The sequence below is a fragment of the Aethalodelphis obliquidens genome, unplaced genomic scaffold (assembly GCF_003676395.1).
Source record: "Aethalodelphis obliquidens isolate GAN/ISIS:26980383/991018 unplaced genomic scaffold, ASM367639v1 scaffold38, whole genome shotgun sequence".
In the NCBI taxonomy this organism is placed as follows: domain Eukaryota; kingdom Metazoa; phylum Chordata; class Mammalia; order Artiodactyla; family Delphinidae; genus Aethalodelphis; species Aethalodelphis obliquidens.
The window spans coordinates 11,790,521-11,805,786 of NW_020837982.1; the positions used below are offsets into that span (position 1 = coordinate 11,790,521).

At 51.8% G+C, this 15,266-nt stretch overlaps 1 protein-coding gene across 4 annotated transcripts in view; it reads right to left on the bottom strand.

Moving 5' to 3' along the window:
* PIK3R5 (phosphoinositide-3-kinase regulatory subunit 5) overlaps positions 1-14,356 on the bottom strand; it is a 73,424-nt gene extending 59,068 nt beyond the window's left edge. The window contains exon 1 of one of the 4 annotated variants that reach the window (XR_003438032.1): positions 14,241-14,355. The gene's annotated coding sequence lies outside the window, so the exon portion shown is untranslated. Of the gene's footprint in view, positions 1-14,240 lie in introns of all 4 variants that reach the window. The other 3 variants (XM_027131046.1, XM_027131045.1, XM_027131047.1) reach the window with 3 other exon arrangements.
* Between the last annotated feature and the right edge of the window lie 910 nt (positions 14,357-15,266).

Below are 15,266 nucleotides of genomic sequence, written 5' to 3' on the forward strand. Positions count from 1 at the left end.
ACCAATAATCTTTGAAGGATCAGAGAAAATGAAAGACGTACGAGACAAAGACGGAGGGTGAGACAGACAGAGAAAGACGGGGACAAACCCTAGAAGAGGCTGTCCCAATTTTGGAAAACTTTACAAAAGGTAGAATCTTGGAAACTACAGTCTCTGAGTCTGCCAGCCCCCCTGACAACATGCAGGAAAGGGTCCAGGGACCACCGGGGGCCAGAATGGAATTCACCGACTAAACAGGTGATACAAGAAAATGCACAGAAACCGCACATCTGAATTTTAGCAAATCCTGCTACAGGCCCCTGACAGTGTAAAGAAAAATGTGAGCAGAATGACCACAAGATAAATGGATTCACCACTGGCTTAAGAACCTCACTCAAAAGAGACAAGGAGGGCTTCCCTGGTGGCGCAGTGGTTGGGAGTCCGCCTGCCGATGCAGGGGACGCGGTTTCGTGCCCCGGTCCGGGAAGATCCCACATGCCGCGGAGCGGCTGGGCCCGTGAGCCATGGCCGCTGAGCCTGCGCGTCCGGAGCCTGTGCTCCGCAACGGGAGAGGCCACAACAGTGAGAGGCCCGTGTATCGCAAAAAAAAAAAAAGAGAGAGAGAGAGAGCCAAGGGTCTTCATCTGGGGGTCACCTCTCCTAAAATGCCGGAGAACTCTGCTTTTGATCCTTTAGAGCATGCCATGGTAAAAATTGTGGTAAAATATAAATAACATAAAATTTACCATTTTAACCATTTCAAAATATACAGCTCGGTGGCGTTAAGTACATTTACATTGTTGTGTGACCATCACCACCATCACCTCCTGAACTTTTTCATCTTCCCAAACTGAAATTCTGTCCCCATTAAACACTAGTTTCCCACTTCACTCCTTCCCCAGCCCCCGATAACCGCCATTCTACTTCCTGTCCCTATGAGTACGACTACGCTAGGTACCTCATAGAAGCCGAATCAGACAGTACTGTCTTTCTGTGATGGGCTTATTTCACTTAGAGTACTGTCCTCAAGGTTCATCCACACTATAACATATATCAGAACTGCATTCCTTATTGAGGCTAAATACTATTCCATTGTACGTACAGATCCCATTTTGTTTACTCATTTGTCTGTAGATAGACATTTGGGCTGATTCCACCTTTAGGTATAGGATGCCTTTTTTTTTTTTTTTGCGGTACGCGGGCCTCTCACTGTTGTGGCCCTTCCCGTTGCGGAGCACAGGCTCCGGACGCGCAGGCTCAGCGACCATGGCTCATGGGCCCAGCCGCTCCGCGGCATGTGGGATCTTCCCGGACCGGGGCACGAACCCGCGTCCCCTGCATCGGCAGGTGGACTCTCAACCACTGCGCCACCAGGGAAGCCCAGGGTGTCATTTTTTTATTAATAGTTTTCAATAGGGCTTAGGAGGTAGGCTACTGCACAATGGAAGGGATAAAGAACTGTTATATGACAGTGAAGATTCAGAAAGATCTCAAACTAGTAAAGTTCAAATGTGGCTAAGACTCCTAACTGTCTTTCCATATCCATTCTCCCTTCTTCTATAGTAACATAATTTTTTGAAAATTTAGATTATATTTCCCAGATCCCCTTGTAGCTAAGTGTGGCCACCTGATTACCTTCCGGCCAATGGAATATAAGTAGACGTTGATACGTGTAATTTCCAAATCATGCTTTTAAAAGGAATAAGCACGCTGCTTCCTTCCTCTTGCTAGCTAGAAGGCAGATGTAACGGCAGTTGCTAGAGTAGCCATCATGCACCGTGAGATGAAAGCTACATGTTGAGGAAGACAAAAACAAGATAGAAGGAGCATAGGTTCCCAGCCTACGACGTTGTCATGTAAAGTCTGGACCACTTATGCTCAGACTGTTGTTACCTGAAGGAGAAATAAAGCTCTATCTTGTTTAAGCCACTACCATTTTGGGTCTCTCCAAAATAAAAAACACCAATATACTAATATTTCAGCCAACACTGAGTTATCTAAGAAGCAAAATTATGTTTTTGTTTGTCCATTACTGTGTCATTTAGATACCGCGGGTGGGATTTTCCTCAAATTCGTAGACTATGTTTTATGGTCTGACCTTAAATAGAGACTACACGATGTACCCAAAATTCCCTTGGAAAGCCGAAGTCATCCTCTAGAGAAGCAGCATGTATTTCCCATATGGTGTGCCCACCTCTGTGTATCCCGCTCTGTGGGGAGCAGCAGTGGCTGAGTTATTTAAAGGTCAGACATTCTTCAGAGCAAACTGGATTAACTGGCCAGCATTGAAGCAATTCAGGTTGAGAGGGTACTGTTTTGGTAAATGAATTGGAGATAATCGTTTATGGGTTGATAAGAAGGTACCATGAGAATAAAGTATGGGTATTACAAAACTCTTCCTCCCTAGACAAGATCAAATAGTTTACTGAAAAATTATGTCCTCCAAATGAAACTATGGAGATAATAAAAAGATCAGTGCTTTCCTGGGGGAGGGGGAGGGGGAGAGACGAACAGACAAAGCCCAGAGGAATTTTAGGATATTGACAATACTGTGTATAATATTATAATAATAGATATATGTCATTATACATTTATAAGACCCATAGAATGTATAATACCAAGAGTGAACCCTACGGTAAACTATGGATGTTGGAAGATTATGATGTATCAATGTAGGTTCATTCTTTATGGTTACCAGGTGGAAAGGGTGTGGGGGGGGAGGGATAGACTGGGAGTTTGGGATTGACATGTACACATTACTGTATTTAAAATAGATAACCAACAAGGACCTGCTGTATAGCACAGGGAACTCTGCTCAGTACTCTGTAATAACCTAAATGGGAAAAGAATTTGAAAAAGAATGGATACTTGTGTGGGTATAACTGAATCATTTTGCTCTACGCCTGTAACTAACACATCACTGTCAATCAACTATACTCCAATATAAAATAAAAGTTTTTTTTTTAATGTAGGTTCCTCCTTGGTTAAAAAAAAAGTGTCATTTTGGTGAGTGATGTTGATAATGGGAGAGGCTATGCATGTGCAGAAATCTCCGCACCTTCCTCTCAGTCTTGTCGTAACCCTACAGTTGCTCTAAAAAATTAAGTCTTTAATTAAAAAAATAATAATGTTCCCACCTCCATCTACTGAGCAGGTCTTAGGAGTAACACAGTCAATGGGAAGTAATCTCATCTTCAAAAGCACTGGATGGGTAGGGGGAGGAGGGGCAACGGGACTCTCTGAGAGGACTGAGCTCTGGACCCAACCATGAGGCCAACCCAGTCCCTCCGACATTCCCTCTACAGAAGCCTTGACGGGAACCCAGTAGGGATGAGGGCTGGCGCAAGAAGGGGCGTTCTCAGCCGCTACACCCATCTCAGGGAGAATGTGGGACAGTGATAGCACCTGGGCCGGGGAGGGAGGATAAGGGGAGTGGGAAGTTGGTGGTATTTCCTTCTGCATCCATTGCATCCAGTACTTGGCCCAGTACTGAGGGCTTGCTTCTGTCAATTCCCACACGTCCCCGCCATCTTGTTTTTCCAGCTGACTCAGGTGCCTTCTAGAACGACCATCTCTCCCGACCCCGGAACAGATCACATGCCTTGGACCTGAGTTCTATAGCCTCACGTGTTCAGAAGTGTGTCTTCCTGATGCCACACAAGGCTAGTCCCTGCTCAACTCAACTTCTCACCTCCCTTCTCAACCCCAGCCCTCAGGCCAACCTCTGCCGCTTTCAAGTAGGAGGTTTGAGTATCAGATTCTTCAAGTAAGTAAGTAACTTCAAGTAAGTAAGTAACTTCAAGTAAGTAAGTAACTTCAAGTAAGTTCCCTTACTGTTTTCTTCCTTTGCCCTTTACAGCAAACCTCCCTACACAAACCAGGATTATCGCACCATGACCGGCAGGCTAACGTGTTGGCGGCACAGGTGTCCCTCGCACCTCTGCCCTGTGGGGGGAGGGGCAGCTCATGTTCTGCATCTTTTTTCTAATGGGTTCAGAGAAAGAACTCACCACAGTAAACAATCTCAGGTCCTCAGAAGTCATGTAAAGAGGGTGAGCCCCATCTTTGGATCACCCACTCTCTAGAGAGAGCACCTGGAATATTCCTGTCCCCAGAGCCAAGAGATCATGAGGCACGTTCCCAGACCTTTTCAGGTGCTTATGTTGGAAACCAGAGATAGCCAGGGGCCCTGGACACAGGCCCGTGTTCTTGTGGGCGCCATGCCGGTTGGTTCCAGGTTGGTGGGTGGGCCAGTCTCAGCCCATTTCTCAGGTGGGCACAGAGAGGCGCGTCACTCTCCACCTTGGATGGACTCGGAAGTAGAATGGAAAGCTTCTCTCTCCTGGGGAGGCCTTTCCACTACTCTCTCCTTCCCCCAGAAAGCCTTCTTTCCTCCCCAAAGCATAACTCCCTTTCAAAAAAAAAAAGGAAAGGAAAAAGAAGCTCATCCCTGCTTGGGAGTGACCGAAGGGAATCGCTTTTCACTCTGATGGGCCACACATTAGACTAGCAGGGCCACGATTGTTAACAATGCTTTCTGTAAAGGGCAATGTGCAAATTAATAATAATTATCAGTCATACTTAATTTTCTCCCAGTTTAAAAACTGGAGCTCGTTCCACTTCACCCTTGGCGTCTTCCAGGGTCAGCACGGCCAGGCACCCCCTGGGATGTCTGAAGAATCCTCAGAAATCCTCCAAGCATTTCATTGCCCCACTCCCCTTAAGACACAGCTCCTGATTGCCCCACAGCCTGCCTGGTAGGCAGACAGGAAGCCCCTCTGCCTTGTAAACACCATGTTGCAAACAGACACTTCCCCAGGCTCGTGTAAGGCGGGGTCACCCGCCTGGGAGTGGCTTGTCCCCGGGGCAGCTCCCCAGGGCTTCCCAGCTCCCTGACTTAGAGAGCTGCTGCCTTGAATCTGAGTAACTTGGAGGGTGGGACGGAAGTTCCCAAGGAGCCAGGGCTTAGCAGCCGGACTTTGCCAGGGGCTCCGGGGTCTGAAGCCCCCCAGAGGAGGACATCTGCCTTGTCTCGCCCGTACTGGACTGCCAAGACACAGGGCTTTGCCCCTTCAGATGCCCACAGAATCCAGGGAGGTGCCTGGAGGGTGCGTCCCCAGAGGATGACTGAACCCCACAAAGATCTCAGACACCGAGTCATCAGCCCCCGGGGCTGACCCAGGCCTCCTCTGTGCTGGCTGCTACCAGGCAATCATTCATGCCCCGAACACGAGCTGAGCATCACCAGATGCCGGCCCTGCAGTGGGGAGCCGGCACTGAACACGATGGTTGGGAAGTTCTCCTCATCGGGAGGGGGAGGCGAGAGGTGAGAACACCCATCAGGTCTTGGGGGACCTGAGTCAGGCTGGAGGAGAGGGTGTGGATTCATGGAGAAGATAGCGGGACTCAGCTTTGAAACTAGAACACAAGACCTTGGACTTTGGACTTTCCCTAGGAGGCGGGTGGCAGCAAAGCCTTCTGAGTATGATGACAACGGAGTTGCTTTAGAAGAATCTCCTGGGGAAGCAAGGAAGAGAGCAGGGCCCGGAAGGCCCATGAGCAGGCCTATGGTGACGGTGACGAAAGCTGAGTGGTGTGGCCGGGAGGACGATGGGGAAATGAGAAGAAGCAAGAACACTGGGGAAAGGAAGCACCATCGAAGCTGGCTGGAGAGCGGGGACAGGAAGAGGGAGGAAGGACTCAGAGGTGACTGCGACATCTCCAGACCAGGAGTCTGGTTTCACTAGAGACCCCCAAATGGGGAAGTCTGGAGAGGAAGCCTGCTCTGGGGATGAAGAGCTGGGCTCTGGGTGTGTGTGGATGTTGAAATGGTGAAAATGACCAGCGTGGGCTTGGAGACAAGGGTCTGGGGTGAGGGAGCTAAGCACGTCCACGGCCGGCAAGAAGAGAAATGTGCAGAGGAACGCCAGGAGGTGCACACGGTGAGGAAGAGGCTCTAGGAAGGGGTGCTGGGCAGCAAATGCTACGGACACTGCAGAGAGAGATGCAATTGGGAGGAGGCCATTGGAATCTGCCATTACAAGGCCACCAATGACCTTAGAGGAAGCCATCCAGTAGAGAAGCTGGGCAGAGGGAGGCAGGGCACCACCGTGATCAGAAGGACTTTAGTCTCTGCGAGTCCCGCCATGACACGGGTACCACGAAGGAAGGAGCGGGTCCCCTCTCTGCTCAGCCCGTCAGAGCAGCTCCTACTGATGTATTCTTGGACAGCAGACTTTGAAAACTCATGGGGTGTCAGAATATAGAGCCCATTGATCCAAGAGGGAACAGGCTCAGAGAGACAAGGAGGTGAGTGGGGGACAGCTAGGATGAGACAACTCATCTTCTATCCCCATCCTGGAGCCTGAACATCACACCACAGCCCCCCGTGTTCTCTTAAGCACAACAACAGGCCAAGGAGAGCTCTGAGTTTTGGGTTTTCTCAAAATGAAACTCCCAAGATGTCAGTACAGAAGTGAATGCAAGATGCAAAGGCCCACAAAACGTTGGCTCGAAAACCCCAAGAACAAGAGGCCAGTAATTTCCAGCGCAACCTGGTTGGGGGGGTTGGCCCTGAGAGTTTATCTGCGACAGCCACACAGGAAGGTGACTCTGAAGTAGTCTACTTCACCAGGTGTTGGAAGGAGGCAAGAACGAGAGACCCCCACCACCATCACAAAAGCCCCTTCTCCAGCACAGGATATGGGCAAGCAGCCCGGTGTCCACTCATGCTTCCAGGGTCTCACCATGGACGGCTCTGGTTTTCTAACCGCCAACAGGCTCCTGCCCTAGGGAAACGGGCTGTGAAGCGGGGCTGTGGGATTCGTAAGGGGACTGCCCAGCTTTGGGATCTGTTTATTCAAGGCCATTGAATTTCTTAAATTCAAATCACGTCCTCAGAACAACCAACTTTTCTACAGCCAGTATGACACGGCCACTGTGATCTGGAGAGCTACCAACTCTTAGAAATGAAGTGATCTCCGTCTCCATTCTCACGGCTTCAGTTTCTACACCTGACATGTATTTTCCCCGAATACATCTCCCAATGGGGAACTCACTACCACAAGGCCGCCCATTCCATTGTTAATCCGGTCTGACTTTCTTCAAGATCTTCCTTGTGGCGAGCTGAGGTCTATTTCCTTATAATTTCCCTTCATTAGTCCCTTTTCCTTCTAGGAGAATGACCTCCACAGGGCAGGTCTTCACCTTTTCCAAAGGATGTTGCCCTTCAAACATCTAAAGATGGACATGACTTCTCCCTTACATCCTCTTCTTAGAGAAGAACATCTCTCCTTCTGTAAACGTTTTGTATTATGCCACCACTATCTTGGTTACCTTTCTCCAGGTATAAGGTAGTTCATCTGCATCCCCGCTAAACGCAGCACCTGGCCTTGAACTGCTCTCCAGATGGATGGAAGCATCTAAGAGTGGAAATGGGCCTTCCCTTAGCCAAAGGGCAGAGAAAGTTGGGACTCATGGGAATTACTGGCTGACTGTTGGAGGCCCAAGAATCAAAGATGACTCTCAGGTTCCAGCTTGGGAGCACTGAGGTGCTAGGTGTGTACGTGGGAGGACTGAGGAAGAGAGAAAAGGAGAGGAAGGCTTGCGGGGGGTGGGAAACCAAGGATCCAGCAGTGGAAGACCTAAGACCAGAGTTGTTCTCCCAGCCTCCAAGGAACAGATCATTCCCAGCTCTACAAGCTGTCCGCAGGGTGCAGGAGGAGAGGAAATGCCTCCAAACCCAGCACGTCACAAAACCAGCACATCACAACCTGACAACGGCAGTACGGGGAAGGAAAATATAGGCCGACCTGACTTGCGAGCATAGATGCAAAAATCCTAAAGGGAATCGCAGCGAATCAAGCCTAGCGCCGTACGGAAAGAACAAAACTCCTTGACCAAGTAGAGTTTATTCCAGAAGCGCAAGCAGAGCAGAAGGAAGTTAATAATATAACGTGTCACGCAAATCTACCTCAAGGTGAAAGAACACAAGCGTTTCCCAGTGGATGCTTCAAGTTGTAACTGACAAACCTAACTTCCATTCATGCTTTAACACATCCTTACAAATGAGGAATTGAAGAAAACTTCCTTCACACGTGACACTTGACTTCAAGGCGTCGGCCCTTAAAGAGCTGTGACCACATCAGTGAAACAAAGCCTCAGGCTCCCGCCAGTCCCTGGGCATGCGGGAGGCCGTGAGAATATAGACGGCAAAAACGGCAGCAGTGGCTGCCTCTCCGCTTCCTGGACAGCGTCTCTTCGTGCGAAGAGGCACAAACACGCACCTTCTCTGGTCTCGTGGTCTCTGGCTTCCCTGGAGCCTTAAATCTAGCTCCCTGGTTGCGGGGGGCGGATCAGAAGGGCTTCTTTTAAGGACAGCACTAGCCAAAGTAATGTTCTTTAATCATCTTGGAAACGGACTGAATTCAAGACTTGACAATAAACCCAGAAAGCACACATGTGGCTCGGGACTGGTCCCTGCACGGAGCCCTGAGAGCACCCCAGGGAGTCACCAGCGGCCTCCTCTGCAGCCTGCACGTGTTCACTACCCATCATCACCCCACCTGGCCTCTGACAACAGCCGACTCCCGCGTGGAGCTGTGCTGGGGGTTAGCCAAAGAAATCAGTGAAGACAAAGTCCTGTTTTCCAGAACAGAGGCTATTCACCTGGGTTCCGTGGTGGACAGCAGAGGTCAGAGAAGACCCTGAGGTTTTCTGCAAAACTTTGCAAGAGCGTGTGTGTGTGTGCACACGTGTGCCTTTTGCCAGGGGGGTAGGGGGTGGAGGAGATGATCTATCACTTTATCAGTTTTTCAAAGAGGCCCGTCATTGACAGAGGGTTCGCAACTCTTCCGTAAGAGCTGCAGGTGTGGATGTGATCTCACCCAGAAAATGCACTGAGGAGGTGGGTGGCCTCAGCCCGGCTGCATGGAAATGGCTGTGGGGAGAACTGCCTGACACGAGTCAAAACCACCAGGCCATTCAGGAACAAATGCTCAGACCCAAAAGCCAGAGGTATGTCCGCAGAGACCTCGTGGTCCTGGGAAGAAAACTTGGGATGAAGAAGAAGGATGTGAAGGCTGAAGAGGTGACTTCTTAGAGAATACACAAAATCGGGTTGCTTAACCCTGCAAGGACAGCAGCTCCAAGACAGACGAAATGAAGGACCAGCAGACGGCGCGGTGGCTTTCCGTGGATGGCCAACAGAAAAGCACAAATGCAGGGGACTCCTGCAGGGAGCCCCGGCAGCAGCAACGAAACACGTTCTCTGGCGACGATCAGTGCAAAGGAAAAGGGAGGCGCCCCCTAACAGCGCTTATGGCCTTAATGCCGTGAAGCCAGACCTTGGAGTATGGGGGAGGGGCAAGGAAGGAGGAGATGGGGCACAGGGGATGAGCCCCTGGTCTATGCCAGAGTTATCTCACCTCGTTCTCGCAGGAGAGGAGGACCCCACACCCCACAGAGATGCCGAAAGGAATACCTGAGAGGGTGCACCCAAAGAGTGCTTAGCACGTGTCCGCTCAGTGTTAGGAATTAGTTTTGTGAGCATTGCTATTTTCTTCTATTTTGTATCTCTCAAGTCTCAACTCCAATGTGACTTCTTCAAGGAAGCCTCTCCCTAACCCCCAAACTATACTGGGCTCCCTTTCTGTACACTCAGAGGACCCCATCATTGTCACGACTGTCATTACGTGATATGTGTCTAGTGTCCTGCCCACCAGACTAACTTCCACGAGGCAGGAACTTTATCTGTCGCACTCAGGATCCTCAGAGCCCGGCACGTGCCCGGCACCCGGAAGGTGCTCCGTGCAGAAGTGCTAAGACAAGGAACGGCACGTTGGAGGTGAGGAAGGGGCCGTGGAAAGCATCTCGTGTGCACTTGGAGGGAGACGGGGAAACTGACACCCAGAGACGTACACGGACTCACCCAGGGTCACAGGGCTGGGAGCGGAGGAGTCAGGCAGGAACACGGTCCCTTGACTCCACAAGAGGCAGAAGCCTGGAAGCTGCCTTTAGTCTTCACAGCCCAGCCCTGCCCCCCACGAGGAAACCACACAGACTCATTTGCCTGGGTCAACAACAACAGCAGAAAGACTGGAGGACACGAAAATGAAAAGTGCACCACTCCCTCTGCACCCCACCCTCTGCCCCTCGCACCACCCTGTACTCACATCCTCCACTGCTGCTACGCGGGGATTTCTCACCTGAGACATCCTGGGGAGAGATCCTGCGGTGGTGACGGCTGAAGAGCCAGGCTGAGCGCTGGTCACTGATGCTCAGACCCTGCAGGCCAGACGGGCCAGCGCTCTGGTAGGACGTGAAAGGCACGGTGAGGACGGAAGGACAGGGTGGCCAGGGCTATGGAGTGAGGAGGGGACTGGGAAAGACTTTAAAGGCGATGAGGTGGGAGCTGGGCATCCAAGGATGCATTCCCAGTCCAGCAGGCAGGCAGAGGAAGGGAAGGGCAACGTGGAGGGAAGGAAGAACACGTGCAACGGTACAGAGCAGGCAGGGTGACCTGGGCTGGGGGGCGGGGGCCTTGCTAGCCACGCTAAGGGGTACGGACCTTCTCCAGAGGGCAAGAGCAGCTCTGAAGGGTCTGCAGCTGAAAAGCGACTTGTTCAGATTGGTTGCCTTACATCACCGTGGCAACAGGAAAGAGGCTGGGCTGGGAGTTGGGGAAGGCTGGAGGCAGGCGTCTCCCGCTGAGGACAAACTCTAAAGCTCAAAGCCATGTGCGCCGACTGCTAGACCCGCTAGACACAAGAAGGAGCCAGTGTCTGCTCTGTGCCACCAGTCACCCACTTTTTCCCATTCATCGGCCCCCACCCTCCAATCGCATGCACCTTGCTACAGCTATACCTCGCGTATCCGGAAGTCACTTAGCTGATAACCCAGCTATCCGTAACCTCCCAGCCACTAGCCTGGAAGCAAACAGAAAAGACCTGGAGACGGCCACGATTCAGGCCCCCAAAGTCATGCCCTACAAGCCACGATCTCCACAGGCACAGACAGGCTGCCACGTGGGCTGGGTCATCTCTGGTCATCAGCCCAGCTCTGGTGCTTCCTAGCAGTGTGGTCTCGGCCCCCAGTTTCCCCCCAACATGAAATAAAGATAACAGCTGTAGCGACCTCAGAGTGTGGCTGTGAAGATTAAAGGAAATGGAGAAGTACTTAGCCCACTGCCCAACACCATGAAGTTATAGCTAAAGGGGGAAAGGACAAAAAGAAAGATGACAGAAATTTTGCCCCGAGCAGACCCAAGGTACAATATGGCAGGTAGAACCGTTTGATATTTTCAAGAAATTATTAAATCGCATACCGTGTGCTAGACTGCCAAAGGCAAGCAACACATTTGACAAAGATTTCCTTTAAAACTGGACACCATGAAAAGTTTCGGTGTTTAGAAGGTAGAGCTACTGGAAAAAGTGATGTGTGCAAATTCACTTACAAGAATGACATAATTCTGTGTGTACCTGTGTACATCGAAAGCATCCCCCCATATCTGTAAAACACACATCGTGTTTAACAGAATTGAATAAGATGCCATCAGTTGGACCTAGAGACTGTCATACAGAGTGAAGTAAGTCAGAAAGAGAAAAAAAAATACCATATACTAACATATATGGAATCTAAAAAAAGAAAAAAAAAGAAAAAAAATGGTCAGAAGAACCTAGGGGCATGACAGGAATAAAGATGCAGACCTACTAGAGAATGGACTTGAGGATACGGGGAGGGGGAAGGGGAAGCTGGGACGAAGTGCCAGAGTGGCATGGACATATATACACTACCAAATGTAAAACAGATAGCTAGTGGGAAGCAGCCGCATAGCACAGGGAGATCAGCTCGGTGCTTTGTGACCACCTAGAGGGGTGGGATAGGGAGGGTGGGAGGGAGGGAGACGCAAGAGGGAAGAGATATGGGGACATATGTATATGCATAACTGATTCACTTTGTTATACAGCAGAAACTAACACACCATTGTAAAGCAATTATACTCCAATAAAGATGTTAAAAAAAATTAAATCACTTTTTCGACTACAGGACTTCTCACAGACTTTAGCGTACTAGCGGGCTTGATAAATCTCTAAGGAAGGAATAGGGTTTCCTATTTCGTGAACTTTTAGACAGGAGTCCTTTTCTTTTTCGTGGAACATCTTGCAGGACAGATGGAATAGTTTTAGAAACTCTGATTTAGTAAATAAATTTTTAAAAAAAGATACCATCAGTTGTAAGAGGCACCATTATTTTGTGCGCCATGAAGAAAGAAATATTGCTGCCTATTATAATGGTAGGATACCATTGATGGTAAGATGCATCTTGATTTCAGAATTGTTAAAAAAAGTGAAAATATGTACATCTTCGAATTGATGGACTATTCTAATATGTAATATATGTTTGCTGTGGGAGTGTCTCATCTTGCCTTCGGGCAGAAGTCAGATGTAGTCTTTCCTTTGTCCGCCTCCCACCCCATCTATGACAGAAGCTCAAAACTTCACGCCTCTCCCTTGAGCTGCTGGCGACCACCCTATCTTGCCCCTCCAGAAGCTTCCTCTCTTAAGAAGCTGATCCAGGCTTTCAGCCCACCCACAGCTGCACCAGACAAGCCTTCTGGTTCACAGAGGTCCCACAGGGCTGGCCAGCTCGGCTTCTTGGGGTGAGCCTCTCTGAACTAATACCAAGTCAACACTAGTTGAGTGCTTGTCTGAACCCAAGCTGGGGCCTCCGACGCTGGGCTGCCCAGGCAAAGGCGACTGGCTCTCCTTCTCCCACTTCTCAGCCAGTAAACTTGTGATCAACCACTAACCTGGGACTACGGAGCAGCCTCCACTGTGGAACCTCCCCATCACGACCCTTCCAGTAACCCCAAACATGCTTTTCACCCAGTTAGCTTCCACTTGATTCTTCTCCAAAGAAACGAAAAGGGGTGCATGGGAGGGAGGGAGGGAGGGACAGGGAGGGGAGGCAGAAGGTCCTCTTCCACTACAGCTTGTGGAGAGAAGATAGTTTGTCGTCCCTCACCTAAGAGATTGGCAGGGGTCTTAAAACCCCAATGAGGCCCAGCATACAAAGACCCTGAGCTGTCCCTACCCAGCGTCCCAGCTAGTTATTCTCCAGAAAGCAGAGGAGGGTACCCTGAAGCAGGAAGAGAGAGCTGGACCGTTTGAAACTGTCTTCTCTGCCTTCCTGGACCCACACCACGATGGCCACACTGAGGAAGCAGGTAAACACAAGACGTCCACTCCCTTGTTCTGCAAACACCCAGTGCCAGCCGGGCCCGGCTGGAGCCCCTGGCCTCCTTTCCACACCACACAGGGTTCCCAAGTAACGGCACCAGCCCCATCACTTCAGGAGCTTATTCAAATTTTAGAAAAATACAGATTCCAGACCCCACCCTTGGAAAGCTGTGCTGTAGGGGGTGCCTGGAGAATGTGTGTTTTAACAAGTTCTGGGAACCAGTGCCCTACTGGGTGGTCCCAGGCCAGGAGGAAGGGAGCTGTGGAGGAGAAGACAGAACGACCACACCAGCAGGAAGAGAAGGGGATCCAGACAGGAGGCAGACCTGGCCTACTTCTGGCCCTCATTTCGCCTAAACCCACTCCTCCTCTCTGCAGGAGGCTTGCAACTCACTTGATACCACATCCTGCTGCTTTCATCTCGCCTTCCTTTTCCCTCTGAACAATCTCCTTCCTCCTACTGACCTGAACTTCTTGCTTATTTACCCCAGGCCTGGGATAGGCCAGCACGCACGCCCACGCGCACACACACGCACACAGAGTCACACAGGGACACCCGGGGTGTAAACACGAATCCGCTGACAGCAGCCACTGTCTGGGAACCCACGCTCGCTAGCGGTCCTGGTGGCTAAGGACCCCTTATGCGAAGGCTCACCGAGAGAGCTCTCAGACGGGAGGGCAGACTCTTTGACCCCACGACAAAGGGCGGCCTTAAAAGAGGCAGCAGAAGGCTGCGGCCACGCTCGGACCGCACAGACACGGCCAGCAGTGGCTACCTAGATAAGGATGGACAGTCGCCGAAACGCCCTTCTATCTCCGGGATTACTGGGCACGCTTGTGTGCGGATCCCGTCCCCAGCAGTGGACCCTATTCACGGAGCCAGAAGACAGCAGGCTCTGTCCAGCCCACCCGCTGCAGCTGATGCTCTTAGGGCGCACGGCTCCCAGACGGTCCGCGGGCAACTCTGTCTCGGCCTCGGGCCCCCACGCGTGCCCTCCGCGCCCCCGCGCCCCGGCCACACACCTGCAGTCCCCGCTGGGCGCCGAGCCCCTCTCCAGCGGCGACTCCCTGCGACTCCGGGTACGGTCGGGACCACCACGCCCGAGCTGGAGACGCGCGCGGTAAGTCCCAGCATCTATCCGGGCTCCGCTCCGACGGCGGGCTGGGGGCGGGGCCACGCCGGGGCCGGGCCTGCTCGGGACGGGAGCGGGGCGGGGCTGACCACCCAGCCGGCCTCTAGCGCCACCTGGTGGCCGGGCAGCGTCGGCGAGGCGCCGGCCTGACCCAAGCGTCCTCGGAGTCTGGCCCGAGCCAGCCGCGCGCCTGAGAAGCAGCCCCGTCTCTGAGCCCGTCTGCCCTCGGAAGGAACAGCCCTGGCAGGGGGCGGGCACGGCAGAAGGGACGCCAGCAACGAGCACCAGCGACCCCCCAGGAATGAGGTGAGGTGAGGTGAGGCCGGGGGAGCGGAAGCGCGGCTTTGGCCGGGGCTGGATGGGTGGGCGGAGCAGGAGAGGGGCCTGGGGTGAGGGCTTCGGGGAAGGAGGAGAAAGGGGAAGCTCCGACGAGCTGCTTCCTTCTCTCACTGCGACCGAGCGCCCCACTTCCTCCTCCTACTTCTATTTTCTTTGGGTGCTGTTAACATTTAAAATGTCTGCACCCCTGCTGTGCAGACGGGTGCCGTGACCCTCACCCTTCGGCAGAAACCTTCCTAGAAATACCAGCCGATCCAGACTTTGCGCACTGCTGCTCCAGCCTCTGGTCTGACTTTCTCGCCTTCTACCACCAGTGGCTGTGACTTAGCCATTTCTCGGCTCCTGAAGGCGGGTTGGGGTAGTCTCCAGAGTCGAGGCCCTTTTCTGGCCGCCCTCTTTCACCCCACAGCCCACGCGGCAGATGTAGTTTTACCGGAGCTGGAAGAACTCTTCGCGGGATCCCGGAAGTCACTGCACTTCCCTGTGCCTCCGTTTTCTCATTGCAAACTGGGAATGAGAAGTTGGCTACTGTGCTGACAGCCCTGGCAACGAAAGAATCGCAGTTTATGTCAGAGTT